General features: G+C 35.1%; 1 protein-coding gene and 1 pseudogene across 3 annotated transcripts in view; both read left to right on the top strand.

Moving 5' to 3' along the window:
- Positions 1 to 919: 919 nt before the first annotated feature.
- Positions 920 to 18823, top strand: part of LOC124449845 — a 35133-nt gene continuing 17229 nt past the window's right edge. Inside the window, exons 1-3 of one of the 3 annotated variants that reach the window (XR_006949624.1) lie at positions 920 to 1040; positions 2065 to 2191; positions 7173 to 7322. The gene's annotated coding sequence lies outside the window, so the exon portion shown is untranslated. Of the gene's footprint in view, positions 1041 to 2064; positions 2192 to 7172; positions 7323 to 18823 lie in introns of those variants that run through there. The other 2 variants (XR_006949623.1, XM_047000761.1) reach the window with 2 other exon arrangements.
- Positions 3628 to 5454, top strand: LOC124449844 (annotated as a pseudogene).

Raw genomic sequence — 18823 nt, 5'->3', positions numbered from 1 at the left:
ATTGCTAACTATAACTATAATATTCACCTTTTGCCTTCGTCTCTTCTCAAATGCAGTTCTAACATTTGTTGGCTGCTTCCTTTTAGATGCTACACTCGTGGGTTCCACAGAGTATTCAAAAATCGTGGGTACAGCATCCTTCTTAAGGCGAAGCCGTCCTGCTGTCCATCCTACTGATTGCATCACTTCAAAATTTTGCATGGAGCACGAACTCTCGAAATGTTGCGAGCACAATTTTGAGCTCTTTCTTGGCTTCCAATTTTTCAATCTAAATATCTTGCATGCGCTTGTCCTCGGGAAACGAAAAAAAAGAAACCTTCTGCTGCGTTTGGTGGTTCTTAGAAGAACCGTTTTTACAATTAAATAAACCATATTTTCAATGCTAAATTGCCGTGTTGATAAGAAGTTACCAATATATTTTGAACGAAGCGCGCGATTGACCGCGTTTAGCTAATGTCAACTATACGTCACAACGACCTTTTCCCAATCGGTAGCCGTCGTTAGCTCGTGGGGCATTTTCAATACGTTATCAGTAAAGCATCAACTTTAAACCTCCATATCTTCAAAAATATTTATCCTTTGAGTCTCAAACTTTGGTGAACTATTAGTTCGAGATGTACCTTTATGCAAAGTACAAAAATAACAATCTGAATTTTATGTCGCATGTGTCCTTTAAGTAGTTTGTACAAACAGTGTTCCCTCACACTTTTTCAGCATTATGAAAAATTGAAAAAGCATTCAACTTTCAGAAAATAGCAACTGAACTTGATAGCTTCTTTCAAATTTATTTCATTAAAATTCACAATCCTTATTCAAATTTTAAAATGAATTAATTTTGTATTATGCAGAAAAGTTATGCAATAGCTCACACTTATGTGACGTATTAAGCAGCTTTTCCTATTTATCAGATAGACGCTACTCAATATGTTACACAACGAACACTATTCGATAATTCTAAGTATTAATTATTTTCAATCCTTCCATTTAAAGTGTTGATGGTGTTTAGCAAGAAATTCTTATTTACAGAGTGCTAAATAGAGGTAAGGAAGTTTGTTGCGAAGAATGCATTGATTTTCTGCTTTAATGCATTTGCTACAGTTTGAATTTTTACTTTATTACGTAGGAGAAATTGCAAGGGTTTTGTCTCAGCATATTTTTGTGCTTTTGCCAAAACATTGAAATTCAAACAAATCGCCTTTTGGGTTGTTTAGTTTTATTGCAAACGTTGCCTAAGTAATTTTGTTATCACTGGAGAGTATTAGTTTTTTATATCGACTTCACGTCTTTATAACAACGTCAGTTGATTTGTTCGACGTAACTGTCAATTTATACGTCGTTTTACGTAAATTTTTCAAATCCGACGAGTCGAAAGCTCTAGAAAAATTCGGCTTAAACTTTGCATGAATTGCTTGATTTGACGCCAACATTATAGAATAGAACAAGTATGTATACGTATAGCGAAGACGTATGTACACATAGTTCTTCGTAATTTTGATTTTATTACTTATAGAAATAAAATATGTGGGTAATGTCTTGATTTTCCTCAACTAAATGTTTTTTGCTGGAAAATTTTGTCATTTCATCGATACAAGTACCGCCATGGCCTACTCAAATTAAACGTTTGTTGATTAGAATACATCAAAATAAATTGCTGACAGCTTCATTTTCTCTCCAAGTTTAAAAAATATGCAAAAAAGGCTTCAATGATTGTTCACAGTTAGCTATTATCTGTTGGGCGCCTTTTTAGAATGCTACTTAACACTTTCGCGTACCACTGAACACGTTAAAAATAACCTAGATGAATTGTCTTATTTCAACTAACTGACAAATGTTAAGGACTTTTTCGCTGCGTCTTCCATTAAAATATATATGATTAGTATATAGGATTTTTAAGTTAAATATGTTTATTAAATACAGAATTGTTTTTCAAACACATTTAACAATAGGTTCAGTATCAGAAACGTAAAAATATATATGAACAGTTGGTGAAGGAAGTGATAAAGCAATAAACTTACTATTTGTTTTCCCAATCCCTCGCTTAGTGGAGTATATTTTCATATCCAGGGTTTTATTCTGCAAAATAAAGTCAAAGAAGAAGAAAGCATCATCTATAAATCAATCTAGATAAAATTAACTTTGAAAGAGGAATCAAAGCTGTTGTAGTGAGGAGAGTTTGTGAGCTAACCTGGCGGTATGTATACATATATTACCTACAGAACTGTTTCATATGGCAGTTGTTTAACTTGCCACACTCGTCAGGAGAATTTATTCCCGAATAAATTTCGATGAAGTAATTCGTGGTTTATTTTATTTTGAATTATACATACATATATATATAATAGGATTTTGTGATAAAAGCTATCGCAAACAAAATCGCACGGATAGAGTGCTCAATGCCACGGCAGAGCGGTATAATTGAAAATAAAATAAACCACGAATTACTTCATAGGAATTTATTCCCAACAGAACTGTTTCGTATGGCAGTTGTTTAACTTGCCACACTCGTCAGGAGAATAAATATAGCGCTATAGCACAACGGAACTTATACACAAAGATGAATAATTAAGTGTTATAGTATTACATTAATGACGTTAGTAAGTGTATTACGATAGCGGCATGCGGAAATGAGTTCGTTTCGTTTATTAAGCGAGCTGAGTTCTGGGTGGAAGATGATGAAGAATTTCTCCGAGAGGCATAAACTACAGCGTTTGGTTTTGTTTGAGTAGGGTTGTGATTTCTTTACAATTTCCCAGTTGATGGTGTATGGTGTGTTAGAGTCTTTTAGTTTCCATATGTGTTTGCTGAGTTCTGTGGAGTGTTGTTTTGATTTATTTCGGAATGAGCTGGTGTGGTTCAAGTAGCGTGTTTTAAAAGTGTTCTCCGTTAGACCGATGTAGGTTTCTTTGTGTTTGGTTAGTGTGCTGGTGACTGTATGCCCACTAAAAGGAGAATGCCAAACCAAGGGGTAGTCTACCAAGCCACAGTCACCAGTGTGCTGGTAGACTACCCCTTCAACACTCCACAGAACTCAGCAAACACATATGGAAACTAAAAGACTCTAACACACCATACACCATCAACTGGAAAATTGTAAAGAAATCACAACCCTACTCAAACAAAACCAAACGCTGTAATTTATGCCTCTCGGAGAAATTCTTCATCATCTTCCACCCAGAACTCAGCTCGCTTAATAAACGAAACGAACTCATTTCCGCATGCCGCCATCGTAATAAACACTTAATAACGTCATTAATGTAATACTATATCACTTAATTATTCATCTTTGTGTATAAGTTCCGTTGTGCTATAGCGCTATATTTATTCTCCTGACGAGTGTGGCAAGTTAAACAACTGCCATACGAAACAGTTCTGTAGGGAATAAATTCCTATGAAGTAATTCGTGGTTTATTTTATTTTCAATATATATATATATATATATATATATATATACAATGTGTATATACAGTGCTCGATGCGTAAGAGCAAAGCATAAATATTGATAATAAGAAGAAAATACACAAAACTACAATTTCATCCCGACAAGCCGGTTTCGTAATTTCTCACTCTTCCGTTGTAACTATACACCTTAATTAATACGCTAACTTCCGTCATCTTGTTATATATTTTAAGCATTTAAATTCGGCTTAGTTCGGCTAAATTCGGCTAAGTGGGCTTAGTTCAAATGTCGAACTTCTCATGTGCCGTGCCAAATCACAGCACACGGCAGAGCACGGCAAAATAGGAATTTTATTTAAACGTCGATTTTAATTCAGTCGAACTTAATTCCTACGTATGACCTTTCGTTCCTTTACGTCGCGTTTATACAACGCGCATATTCAAATAAATAGCGGAATTTTCAATATGGAGAAAACAACAATTGCAAAAGACAGATCATTTTTATGCGACATATGCTAGAGCGTGCCAAAAATTGAAGGAGAATGCTTGATTCTTTTATTCAATTATTGATTAAGAGAAGAATCATAGCAATCAGAGCTGCGATCACCCTGATTCTGTGTTTATTCTCGCAAAACCCGCGTTCAACATCAATAACGCCTCGATCATGTCGGAGACTTGCTAGAAATAAAGGATGGTGGGATCTTGTTTGGGTTAACTATTCTGCAGTAAGATTCAAGAAAACATTTAGAATATCTCGGGAAACGTTTCTGTTTATTCTTGCTCGCCTAAGACACGTACTCGAAAAGAAAAACATAGTTGAAGAGCCCATTCCTCCAGAGGTTCGACTAGCTGTTTGCTTGTATCGCCTTGGAAGAGGAACATATTATTATACAATTGCAGAATTGACTGGGCTTTGTATTTCCACCGTATGTTCTATTACTGATGAAGTTTGCAAAGCCATCGTTGAACATCTCTGGGACGAATATGTCAAACAGTTAATGCCACAGTCTAAGCAAGATTTCAAAGATTCAATGATTGATATGGAACACTTTTGGCAGTTCCCTTGTTGTTGGGCAGCCCTTGATGGTTGCCACATTTCTATAAAGTGCCCACCAGGTGGTCAGGAAGCAAACAAAGAGTATCAAAACTTTAAAAACTTTTACTTTATTGTTCTTATGGCATTGGTTGACTCCCACTATAGATTTATTTGGGGAAGCTGTGGCTACCCAGGTAACTCACACGACTCTATTATTTTTCAATCCACACAGCTGTGGGCTAGTCTTCAGGAAGGAAACTATTTGCCAGCAATTGGGAAAGTAATTGGTCAGCAAACTGTCCAGCCACTTATAGTTGCTGTCTCTGCTTTTCCATTTACCAAATGGCTTATGAAGCCTTATACAGATGCTGTCCTTTCTGAAAGGAAAAGGTATTTTAATTACAGACTAAGCCATGCACGAATGATGACAGAGGATGCTTTTGGACAGCTTAAAGGTAGGTGATGTGTGCTGTACATAAAATGTGAAAGTAATAGAAAAAGTGTCAGAATGACTGTCCTGGCTTGCCTGGTCCTCTATAACATTTGCTTAATGAAGAAAGATACTATCTCAAAAAAATTGGATCTTTCACAAGACCCTGGCAAAAGTGAAATGCGAGATAGAGATTCAGTAAGAGAATTGCTACAAATGAGAGCATGTCCTAAAGTCAGGGATACTTCCAAAGAAGCAGCTGATATAAGAAATGCTTTGGTGGAAAAACTTTGGTTGGAGAAAGAGACTGGAGAAGTGGCTTAATTTTTTTGACTTTTGAAAAAAAAGTTCATTTTCATATATTGAACAACACATTCATAAAAAATTAATTTTTTGGTACTTTCTAATTCTCAATCTTAACTACTGTGATTATATTATGCTTTATTTTGCACAAATAACATTTGATTTGAACATTTTGATAATATAACAACATAAAGTTTATGTAGCAATTAGTAAAAATATCTTTATTATTTGAAATGTCTTTTTAACAACAAAACTGAATTATAAGAACTAATTAAACATTGCAAGTGCTTCAGGGCATAATAAATGCCATAATATGTTATTTTTATTCACATACATAATTTCTATAAAGATTGGTATTGTTTGAGATCATAGTCTGAATGACTATTGCTAAAGTTTGGAGTGACTGTTGAATGACTTTGTGTTGGTAATTGATACTGCTGAAGATTAGCTGATGAGTGGATATTTGGTTCTTGTTGAAAATTTGGTATTGGTTGAAAGTTTGGCATTGGTTGAATATTGAGTTGTGATGGAAATGGTGAGTTATATTGATGTGGTGACCATGAATGATGTGCATCATTTGATGAAGTGAGACAATTAAGAAAAAGCTTAGTCATTTCAATTTCATGCTTTCTTGCTATTTCAGCTTCATCTTGCATGAAACGTAGCAGCTCCTTGGATGGATCATTGTCCACCATAGTCTTTAAATGAGCTATAGCTTCACCAACATTGTCTTTTGTTGACAATCTTCTTCTCTTCATGGGAATAAATGATTTTTTCACACTATCTTTGCCTTCTTCCAATTGTCTAATTTCTTCCTGTTCTTCCAGGTCAATCAGAGAAGGATTACCACTGGAGCTAGAGCTGCTGATATCACTTGAAAATGAAGTTTCTATTGCCATCTCAGGTCTGTAAGAGTCTCTGGATTGACCAAGCTGAAACAACTGCTTGAACCATACACCATAGCCTTTGCCTTCTTGGAAACGTTTTACGCAACTAGCAGTTTTGATGGTCATTGCAGCATGTTTGCATTCTCCAATGCATTTCTTAAATTTATTACGTATTTGAGACACAGTAAAGTCTATGTTTTCTTTTCTTTCATGGAACCTTGCTTTAAGCTCTGTAAAAATATTTTCGTATATATTACCATTCTTTTGGTTTTTTGTATTCGTGAAAATTAATTTTTTCTTGTAGTAATCACTGTTAGCAACAATATCGATAAAATCATTTAGAACGTTCTCGGTCCACAAGGCTTTCCTGCCAGCTTTCTTTTTTGAACCTATGTCATTAACATTAACTTCAGATTCATCATCAGTTGAGCCACTACAAATAAAATGTTGGATAAAATATTAGTACGAATACGGTATATTGAATAAAAGAAAATTATAATATTTCTTGGGGCTTTAACAATAATTATTTAGGTCTAACCTTTTTCTTCCAATCAACGGAGAGGGTGTTGAAGTTTCTCGGCTTTCAGCGTAAAAAGTATTTGAATTATACGGAGTGGAATGATTTTCCATCTCCGGGGATACAACGGTTACAAACTGGACTATGGCAAGTTATACACTTGTATTTCGTTTCTTTTTGGCAAAAATTACAGTCAACAATCGAATGGCTTTGTCTCGACGAAGAAGCCATATTGTTTACAAATTCGCGCCATAAAATTCGCGCCAGTTTACTCGGGTTTAGATCATGGATTGAATAGGATATGTACGCACGAATAGGGTGATAACGCTACTCGTTTCACGTCGCTTTTTTAAGTTCGGCACATGAGAAGGTCGCCGTTTGAACTGACAACGTGCCGTGTCGAACTTAATGCATTAGGCACGGCAAGCCCAGCCGAGCTAAATAAGTGAGCAATCACGAAACAGGCTTGTCGGGATGAATCTGTAGTTTTGTGATTTTTTCTCAACATCACTACACATATATATATATATATATGTAACATATACCAAGCAACTGTTAAACGTTTAGACAATAACACAACTGAAACCTACATTGGACTTACAGAAAAAGAATTTAAGACTCGACACAGGAACCACACTGCCTCTTTTCGCCACAAAAAACTAAGAAACTCCACCGAACTCAGCAAACACATATGGACACTAAAAGACAACAACATCGCTCACAATATCTCATGGAACATCATTGCTCACAGCAAACCGTACAACAGCGCCAACAAAAGATGCAACCTATGCCTGAAAGAAAAATTCTTCATCACCTACCAACCACAACTATCATCACTCAACAAACGTAACGAACTTATCTCCTCTTGTCGCCATAGACACAAAGCACTTTTATGTAATTTGTAATCGTACACTCAATATATTATGTAATTCTATCTCAATTTTTACCCTAACTTCCTCTTGTATATATAATCTAGCACATGCTTTGTATTCATTTAATATTATCCCCTGAAGAGTGAGAAATCACGAAACAGGCTTGTCGGGATGAAATTGTAGTTTTTGTGTATTTTCTTCTTCTCATCAATATTTATGCTCTGCTCTTAAGCATCGAGCACTGTACTTACGGAGATTCAAATAAACTAAATTTCCTATATATATATATATATATATATATATATATACACTTTTATATACACTTTGTATATATATATATATATATATATATATATATATATATAAAATGAACTAAAATAAAATGGACAATTGATTGCTGTCGCTACTGGAGTTTCACGCCGTAGGGCGATCTTCAGGCAACTGACAGATTATATATTATTTGCTGACTATATACATCGACTAAAAGGTGTTAAGTTACATGACGGCATGCACTAAACATATCGGAACGTTTATTTAAAATGTTCTTTTAGGTCCTTTCAGGATAAGTAGCCTTTCTTCAAGGCAAAGACGGCAGTTCTTTGGTTTTGTTCGGAGGTGGAAGTTGTTTGATGAAGTCCCATTTAATGTTGTAGTTACGTTTGACTTTATCAAACAACTTCCACCTTCGAACAAAACCAAAGAACCTGCCGTCTTTATATTATCCGCCTATATATTATCCATAATAATATATATATATATATATATATATATATATATTGATAAGAAGAAGAAAATACACAAAATCAATTTCATCCCGACAAGCCTGTTTCGTGATTGCTCACTCTTCAGGGATTTAATCCGGCTTGTCGGGATGAAATTGTAGTTTTGTGTATTTTCTTCTTATCAATATTTACGCTCTGCTCGGGCATCGAGCACTGTTTTATACGGAAAATCATAAATTATAAACTTCCTATATATATATATATATATATATATATATATAAAAGTGTATAACAATATATTATTTTATATATATATATATTATTTACAAAGATATATCTTTGTAAATAATATATATATATATATATATGATAATGATATAGATTCTCTGGACACATTGTTATACACTTTGTATATAAAGATATATATATATATATATATATATAAACCGTACGTCCTGTGTCCCAAGTGCAGGAGTCACCATTTTACTATGGTGATAGCCGGGAGGGCACATTGTTATACACTTTGTATATTACGCTCACTACGCTTGCGCAGTTTGAGCGCTCGGATTAGAGAGTCTCATAAAGAGACGTTCACCGCATTCGCTTTATGCATTGCTCACCTATAGGTTTGAGCGCTCTGGTGACTCTACAATACAATCCATACAATGTGTAACCGTATGTCCTGTGTCCCAAGTGCAGGAGTCACCATTTTACTATGGTGATAGCCGGAGGGCACATTGTTATACACTTTATTATATATATATATATATATATATATATATGATAAAGATAAGAATTTTATTAAGCTTTCAACTCGGTGCTTCGAGCCTTCGTCAGAATGTAAGAATATATTATTTACAAAGATTTTGTAGGCGTTTGGAGCGTCTGAGTGGTTGGTTAGTAGTCGAGTCGATATTATTGGATGGTATAAGATGCGTTGTCATAGACGCTCTAAACGTCTCCAAGCTAAAAGCACGTGTAAATAAATATCCTCATTCTGATGAAGGCTCAAAGCAACGAGTCGAAAGCTCAATAAAAAATCATTTAAAAATCCGGAGAAACGTTTATCTTTTATGTATTCAATGCCTGGATTACAAATTTTCAAACTATATATATATATATATATATATATATATATATATATATATATATATATACATAAAAATAAAAGTTTCTCCGGATTTAAAGTGAGTTTTATTGAGCTTTCGAGAAACTTTTATTTTTTATGTATTAAATGCCTGGATTACAAATTTTCAAACTTATATATATATATATATGTGCATGCCGTCATGTAACTTAACACCTTTTAGTCGATGTATATAGTCAGCAAATAATATATAATCTGTCAGTTGCCTGAAGATCGCCCTACGGCGTGAAACTCCGAGTAGCGACAGCAAACAATTGTCCATTTTATTTTAGTTCATTTTATCTTACGCTCTTCTAATATATAGAATATTGAGCGCTCTTTTATCCAAGATTATTATCCGTAATATATATATATATATTTGTGTGTGTGTTTGAAAATTGGTAATATAGGCATTTAATACATAAAAGATAAAGGTTTCTCCGAATTTTAAATGATTTTATTGAGCTTTCGACTCATTGCTTCGAGCCTTCGTTAGAATGTGGAAATTACTATTTAAATGTGCTTTTGCTTGTAGACGCTTAGAGCGTCTAATTGGATTAGCAGGTGGATTAATGTGATTGGATGGGGTGGAATGCGTTGACATGGGTTTTGGTGTATTGTTAATATTATTAGAGTGTAATGTTGTAGTTTTGCTGTTGTTTGTAGTTTTTTTGTCCTTTTTCTTTAGTTGTGAGTTTATGATGGGTATGTCGATATGTCTGTTTATTGTGTCGTTGTCTTTACTGTACCAAGCTTCTTTAAATTCGCGTGCGTGTTTAGTCTGTGCGCGTCCGAGTACTTTAGTTTTGTCCAGTCGTATGTGTGGTTGTTTCCGTGTATGGAATGCCAGAGCTGTCTTATGCCATGATATTTTGTTACGTCTTGTTAATTTATCATTATATGTGGTCCATTCGTTATTATATGCAGTGATCATTTCATTATATGCGGTCCATCCATCATTATTTGCAGTGATACTTTCGTTATATGCAGTCCATCTGTCCTTATATGCGGTCCATTCCTCATTTTATGCAGTGATATTTTTGTTATATGTTATATGACTACCTTAACTTATTGACTAACTTATTGTATGGTTATTTTGCTATGTAGTATTTTCGTTATGTGGTTGTTTCCTTATGTAGTAATTTCGTTACGTGGTTATTTCGTTATGTGGTTATTTCGTTATGTGGTAGTTCCGTTACGTGGTTATTTCGTTATGTGGAAATTTCGTTATGTGGTTGTTTCCTTATGTAGTAATTTCGTTACGTGGTTATTTCGTTATGTGGTTGTTTCGTTACGTGGTTATTTCGTTATGTGGTAATTTCGTTATGTGGTAATTTCGTTATGTGGTCATTTTTATTTCTTCGTTATGTGATGTCTCACATGAAGTACCTTCGATTAACTGAAACACGGGCGCAAATTGAACCATTTGTAACAAATGATTTGCGTTAATAGCCCTGTCTTAACCAATTAGAATTGAGAAATTTTTTCATGCATATTATTAATAATGAAATACATGATATAATACTATGTATAATACGCAATATGGAATAGGAATAAAAATGGCGTCAATCGGTGAGATGACTTGCAGCTAAATCGAAAGATCGTAGCATTGAGTTCTATAATAACCGAAGCGGCTAACTTTACTGGGACCTGACGCCAAAAAAATGGCCCCCAACAGACGTATTTCCGCTGAAATGATCGCTTTGCAGAAAAATAATATTCTCGACCTCCCCCTGGTGTCTATAGTAAATTATAAAGTTTTTTCAACAACAAACACGATATCACAGAATATGGATATCGTTAGTTCCATATTCTGTGACGATTCTTTTTTGGCATTTCTTTTATAATGCCAACACTTCAATCGTTCAATTGTTGGATGTCTCAAACAAACTCAAGAGACCTGCCTTTTCTAATATTTTATCCATTATATCTGGTAAAAATGACGCACGACGCAAATACTATTGCCTATTGACTATTTGACTAATCAACGTGTTGAACAAATCGTTTGTTACAAATTACAAATGGTTCGATTTGAGCATGTGTTTCAGTTATTCGAAGGTACTTCATGTTAGACATCACATAATGAAGAAATAAAAATGACCGCATAACGAAATAACCGCATAACGAAATTACTATATAACGAAATAACCACTTAATGAATTGACCACATACCAAAATAACCACATAATAAGTTAAGGTATAATGAAAAGTGCATTATATATAATGACAAATGGACCGCATATAACAAAATATCACTGCATAAAACGAGGAATGGACCGCATATAATGACAGATGGACTGCATATAACGAAAGTATCACTGCAAATAATGATGGATGGACCGCATATAATGAAAAGATCACTGCATATAATGGCGAATGGGCCGCATATAATGATAAATTAATAAGACGCAACAAAATATCATGGCATAAGACAGCTCTGGCACTCCATACCTTTCTTTAGTTTGCTGTTCGGTTAGTGGTTTGCTCGAGATGTCTGTGACCCATTTGCTTGTGTTAGGATGGAGTTGTTTGTATGATCTTGATTCTTGTAATTTTTCTTGGAGTTCGTGGTGTCGTTTTGTTCTTCATGTGGATGTTGCTTTTGATAGCTTCATCAATGGATTTGGTATCTGATTGTTTTATGTGTCTTGTTACTGTTTCTCTATGTTCTTGTAGTTTATGTTGGTAGATTCGTAAGCAGCTGTGGGCATCTGATATGAGGACGTTTAACATACGGCGGCCGTTTGCTTGCGCGATTGTTGAGCGTAAGTTGTCTTTAACGGTGGTTGGTAGTTCATGCTGTTTGGTAGGATTCGTTGTTGTTTACATTTGTGAAGGAAGTATAGCTGTTCCAATTTCGATGAATCTTTCCGTGCGAATAATTCTTATTTTTTCGATAATAACTGATTTAAAGCAGATATCATGGACAAATCAGAATACATCGACAAAGCCAAACCCTTCTACATGACACCACCACCTACGAACCTCTCAACGCAGATGCCAGCAAAATCACCACCAGCCGCATCAACCAGCAACTGGAACATCTCAAAAACAAAAAGAAACTGACCGACAACCATTATAAAAGAATCCGACCCAATGACGCATCCAACGCCAAGCTAAAAACAAATGCAGATAACTTCGTTATTCTGAAGAAGGCTCGAAGCACCGTGTCGAAAGCTCAATAAATTATTTAAAAATATCGAAAAAAACGGGGTTTTTTCAATATATATATATACAAAGTGTATAACAATGTGCGCTATCGGCTATCTCTATAGTGCCATTGTGACTCCTGGACTTGAGACACAGGACGTACGGTTACATTTTGTTGGATTGTTTTGTAGAGTCACCAGAGTGCTCAAACCTATAACAGTGAGCTTTGCATTGCTCGAGAGCAATGAACGTCTCATAATGGACTCTGTACACAATCCGAGAGCGCTCTAAATACGCATGAGCAATCACCATATCATACAACGTTTATAACCGTATATATAACTCCCATTGCAACCTTAATTAAGTATTGCTGTCTAGTAGATTAATGCAAATCGAAGGAAAGCATTGTTGGCATTATTGGCAATGCTGTGTGAAATTAGAACCCCAAATCTTCTTACCCAAAATACCTAAGCAAGGCACGTCGTTTAATGTGGCTCATAAAAATTGCATGAACCTGAAATATGGCAATCTTTGCTTACTTTGAGAAATTTTTTGGAAGGATGATGTGTGGTTTTTAAATCAGAATTGACACGTACTAACCTTACATTGGCTGTATCAATAAAGAGCCCGAGTAATCATCGGCTTATTTCACATGATTTTGAGTTCATATCCTTAAGAATAATAATATTTGTAGATCGAGAATATGGGAGATTTTTAGCATTGTGTCCACAACAATGCAATTGCTGAGGAGCCTTAACTTTCAAAGTTTGTACTTTATTATTTGTGCAAATGATAATGCAAAGATATTACGGATGTGAATTTGAAGCTGATCATTTGTGTTTGACACACAGTCAAAGTATTTTTTGGGTATTTTTTACATACATTTCTGCATGCATGACGCCATGTTATCCAATATTTTTGGTAATGCAGAAATGCAAAGAAACAGCTGGTACTTTACACTTTCTAAAGATTAAATGCTTAAACAGATTAGAGCCTGTAGAAGAATTAAACTTGATTTAGAGCTATAATTCTTTTTCACAACCATATCATTGCCAACTTACGTATAAAAATTTCATTAAACATGATTAACAGGCTAGCTTTAATTCTCATAAAATATCACTTAAAACGAAAATTATGTTGAGTAATATCATACTTTTTTTCTGGTTTACGTTAGACCAAAGTGCTACTGCAGCGAGACTTTGTTAAGGGACTTTTACAGATCGTAGAAGATTTTCATTGTCAAGCAAACAAAAGATTGTTCAAACAGCTCTCAGACTTCTAAAATTTACTAGATACTTTTGCTTTATAACTACGAGACGAATACTGTTAACAATGACTCCCATAAAAAATGAAAGGATTGACCATCGTGCTTTTTCGAACTATAAGCATCGAATACATGGAGTTTTTGACAAGCCAATTATTGCTGCTATGATTTTAAAAAGGAATCGATCATGCTTTGCAAATTTTTAGTTGTCTATTATAAAATTCAATCAGTATAACAGGATAGCAGAGTTGCCTTTTTAAGTGCCAGCATTATTTCGGATATTTCAGTGCGAAAGTCCTTTATTTTAAATGTGCTATAATGCATGTGGCCACATACACTCAGTGCTTATCTCCATTTCTTATTATTGAATTGTTAATTTTTACAGTCAAGAATAGAGCATGCGCAGGCTCTTGTGTATACTACATGCCACGCGACTTAGCTCATGTGCGTATATCATCAAACTTTCAAAAAATATAATTTACACTCGAATTTATCAATATACTAATTGAAATTTTATCTAAAATAATTTTCTGTTATAACTATTAAATTGTCATTAGGTTTTCTTTCCAAACAATTTTCCGGCTTTCGTTATACAGCGAGTTCATATTAAAGGTAATTTTAATAATTTTAATAAATCAACACAAATATTATGTTTTATTGTTGTAAGTTTTTTAACCAAAACAAATCAAATTGCTTTCCGTTTTTAAATTCAACACAACAATACCACAGTATAGGGAATATACAGTAGATCCACTTCGTGTGCAACGAAGATGACAACAGAGATGACGAAGATCGCACAGTCGGCATTAAGACCGGAGTCAAAACGGCCATTTATACAAAGATATACAAAGAAATTCCATCATTTATATATGCAGGAAGAATATGCGCTCGAACAGCTTGCAATGGACAAACAAAAACGTTTTGCAAGTGCGGGCAAAAAGGACATGAGGTTAAAGATTGCACAGCAGGGAAAGTATGCAGGATATGCGGCATTCCAGACCACACAAAAGGACAATGCCCTGAAAGGCGATGCTTCCACTGTACAGAAAAATGACATGAACAACATCAATGCCCACACTTTGAGGCAGAATACGCCGTGCTTACCAGCGCACAAAAAAGCTATGAAAATGAACAACAACACAACCAAGAGAATATGGACACAACACTAATCGACAACAACAAGTCGGAACAACCAACATCAGAATTCCAACGACCAGAATCCCCAACATGGGGAGGATCCTTTTTCCAGCACTTGGGCTACGGAGAAAGAGAAGGAATATGGAACACAAAGGAGAAAGGCACGGAGAAAGGAGACCCAAAGGAACTATCCAATTGGAGGCCAATATCGCTCCTGAACTGTGACTACAAGTTACTAACTACAGCTCTAACGCAGAGACCAAAGAAAGCCCTCACAGAAGTGATACATGAAGATCAAACGTGTGGAATACCAGGAAGAACTATCTTCAAAAACATACAAAGAATAAGAGTTTTAGTGTACAATGTTCAGCTAAGAGGTTCCAACCTAATCCTGATTAATCTCGATTAGACCAAAGCGTTCGATTGAGTAGATCGAGATTTCCTACTAGCGCTCAAAAAACTTAATTTCGGCCCATCTTTCCTACAATGGATTAGAACAATCTATCAAAATGCAAGAAGTTGCATCTTGAACAACGGACATTTATCAAACTCAGTTGAATTAGAACGAGGAGTCAGGCAGGGATGCCCACTCTCGCCACTGCTATACGTAGTGATGATAGAAAAACAGGGAATGAAATCAGAAAGGACCAAAGAATCAAAGGATATGAACCAGCAAATGGATAGCAATATAAAATATCCACATATGCCGACGACGCAACACTCACTCTTAGCACTGATAGAGCAGTGATAGAAACCTTGAAATTACACAAAAGACGAACAAGCCAGCAGTAGTCAACTAAACATAGATAAGACGGAAGGTACTTACTTTGACAACATCAAGGAAGAACGCACGGGCCAGTACCAATAAAATGGAAAACAGATGGCATAACAGCACTGGGGGCAAGTATTAACAGACGAATGGAACCAAAGTGGGACGAAAAGATCAAAAAGACTGAAAACAAGATCAAGAAATGGAAAAAAAGACACTTAACACTAAGCGGGAAAACATTACTATTACAGATCTACGCTCTGGCATCGATAACATAACTAGCCTCGAGTTTTCTCATGCCAACATGGGTAGCCACGAAAATCCAAAAAATCACCTTTGCTTTCTTATGGGACGGAAGAAACGAGAGAGTAGCACGAAACATATGCCAACAACCAAGAGCCCAAGGAGGACTAGCAATACCCTATCCCTTCAATCAACGACTTCTAAACCTCATCAAATGGATCATACGAATTATAAACAAAGAAAACCAAAACACTTCCATAAACATTGCAAGATACTGGGTGAGGCAACAACTGGGAACAATAAAAAAGAAATGGACATGGGTAAGAACGAGCCTGAAACCGTACGGAGCGCCGGACAAACTTCCATCATGGTACAAACCACTGATGGAATTTGCCCAAAAAAAACAGAAAAGAACTTGAACAAATGGAAGAGAACAAAATCAACAATCGATACATCAAAAACACATTACATCAAACGCAAGAACCGAGAACTATAAGAGAATAGCAGAGGGAAATACCAATAGCAGGAAAGAAGTTCGAGGGATGGAAACGCATATAGGAAAGCCTCAACACAAACGCAGAAAGGGATTTCAGATGGCATCTAAGTCACCGAGTACTGACAACTAAACGATATCTGCAAAAATGGGGCATAAAAGTCAACCTTAGATGCCCATTTTGTACACACAGGGAGCACCTTTTTCATGCGCTCATATCGTGCAAAAGAGCAAGCGAAGTATGGGAGAAACTAAATAGGGTGATAAAGACAATAACTACGATGAACATAAAACCAACAATTAGTACTAGGATTTGGACTGCCGAAGGATTCAACACAGAACAAGCTCATATATTACCTTATAAATGCAGCAGCGGCGGAGGTATGGAAAGCGAGAAACAGAGAGTTTTTTCACAAAAACGGAGACAGAGATACTTACCACGCCTTGATAAAGAACATCAGGAACAGAATAAAGAAAGACATCAGATCAAACACAGTAATAGTTGACGACTTTTGGACATACAATAACGCTCTGCGTAAGAAAGGAAAAGACACATATATCATAATCATATAAAAACAATACTTACCTAAGGAACAAAATGTAAACATAAGACAAACCTAGAAAAAGAAAATTAAAATGGGGGGAGGGATGCAAAATTGTAAGTAGTATATTTTAAAGAAATGTATACTTGAAGACACATAAGATAGTACAATCATTTGCTTTTATCTTTACGTTTCACTTACCTAAGCCGTCTACCAAAGTTCACATAACTAGACTAAATACAAGTACGTTGCTTCAAGTAGTCACGGTTTATTCAAATGACCAAACGAAATGTAGTTGATGGTTGTGAAGACTTGCTAAGGTGGCAATTTTTTCAATCTTGACATTTTTAGTTTTGAACATTGATAGCATAATCAAAGGACAGGATTATGCCATTATACAAGCAAAGAAATTATTTCGGAAAGTTTTACTTTTGTGCTACATCCAATACAAATATAGAGATCAATTGAACAGAATTTGCAGACCGTGTGGTCGGTTGGCCATTCGTTTATCTTTTACAGTAAAACAAAACTTGTTAGCCACTCATGCGCGTGGCTACCCATGAAAAGGATTAATTATAAAATGTCCCTGCTTTCATTGTTTATATTGTTTATTTAAAATTATTTACATGTACACGTCAAAGACAATTTTCAAAAGTGAAGTTTGTTAATCATTTAAGTCCTAAAAGGATAAAATTTAATAAATACTCTTTGATGTAAGAATATGCAATTTCCACAAAGACACATTATAATCAAGGTTTCAATTATAATCTACCAGCTTAGTATTTGCTCATTTTGTCATCATTTGATGTTGAAAATTTCTGATCTTTTCCATTGTGAAAATGTAGCGTTCGTGAACTGAGTATTTCAAAAATAGTAGCATGTTAGAATTGAATTACCATGTTTTATACAACCTTAAGGGAAGGGGCAGCGTGGGCGAAAGTCAACCGTTGACAAGCATGAGTGGTAGCTATGTCACTAATTATTGTAAATTTCTTTCAAAAAATTTGATCGAAGAATTTAAAACTCTTTTGCTTAACGAGAAATCTTAATAGAGTTCTTAAAAAATATTTAAATTCATACTTTTTCTTAACAAGTTTACTACAAAAATGTAGCCGGCTTTTTGAAGTAATATATCTCGTCAGGTAATGTACAGTAAATTTCATCGTGATAAAGACATCATTATTGGCAATCCCTTCATAATGTTTACGCACAGTTGATAAAGCCAACTTTTTTCAACCACATTCCCTTTGCCACACCCACTTCACTTCGCCCTGGTGTCGGAAAATGAAAGATCTGCCCTCTTTTGGAAATTATGAGCTACGTCACTGACACGTTGCATTGCACCAATGTACCTCTTTTGGGCTGTGGAAATAATGTTACGCCGACGATTAATGTACCTTAAATGCATGAACTTTTCGAAAATTTTAGTCACGTAAAACATTTTTCCAAGAACGAACATTAGAGAAAACGTTGTCGGCACGCTTCCTGCTGTCGACAAATTTATGCAAATATAACGTTTTATCCTTACGTTATTATACTGCACGTCAAACGTTCTAGAAACATAGTGACGTCGTTATTGTGTTACCTGTTGGTGAGTTAATTTAGATGTGAATTTTCTGGGTTATCCGTATAGTGCTTTTAATAATACATTGCCAAATAATCATGTAACATCAAATGAGTGCTGTTAGATACCCTCAAAATGTTTACACGATAACTATACGACTGATCTCACTTAATTTTGTTTACTCGTTACAATACTGCAATGTTTGAGATAAAAACACGTCATCTCGTCGTCTTTTTCATTTTTGCATGGAGGTTTCAATTATAATGCAATATAATGCATGCAATCCAGTGGTGACATATCAAAGGTAGGAATGAATCAGAATCATGCTGAATGAGCAGCAGTTCTTAAGGTATTTCAAAGTGTAAAAATATG

The sequence above is a fragment of the Xenia sp. Carnegie-2017 genome, unplaced genomic scaffold (assembly GCF_021976095.1).
Source record: "Xenia sp. Carnegie-2017 unplaced genomic scaffold, XeniaSp_v1 HiC_scaffold_23, whole genome shotgun sequence".
In the NCBI taxonomy this organism is placed as follows: domain Eukaryota; kingdom Metazoa; phylum Cnidaria; class Anthozoa; order Malacalcyonacea; family Xeniidae; genus Xenia; species Xenia sp. Carnegie-2017.
The sequence above is the reverse complement of the archived record's forward strand: the minus strand, read 5'-3'. Positions and strand labels throughout refer to the sequence as shown.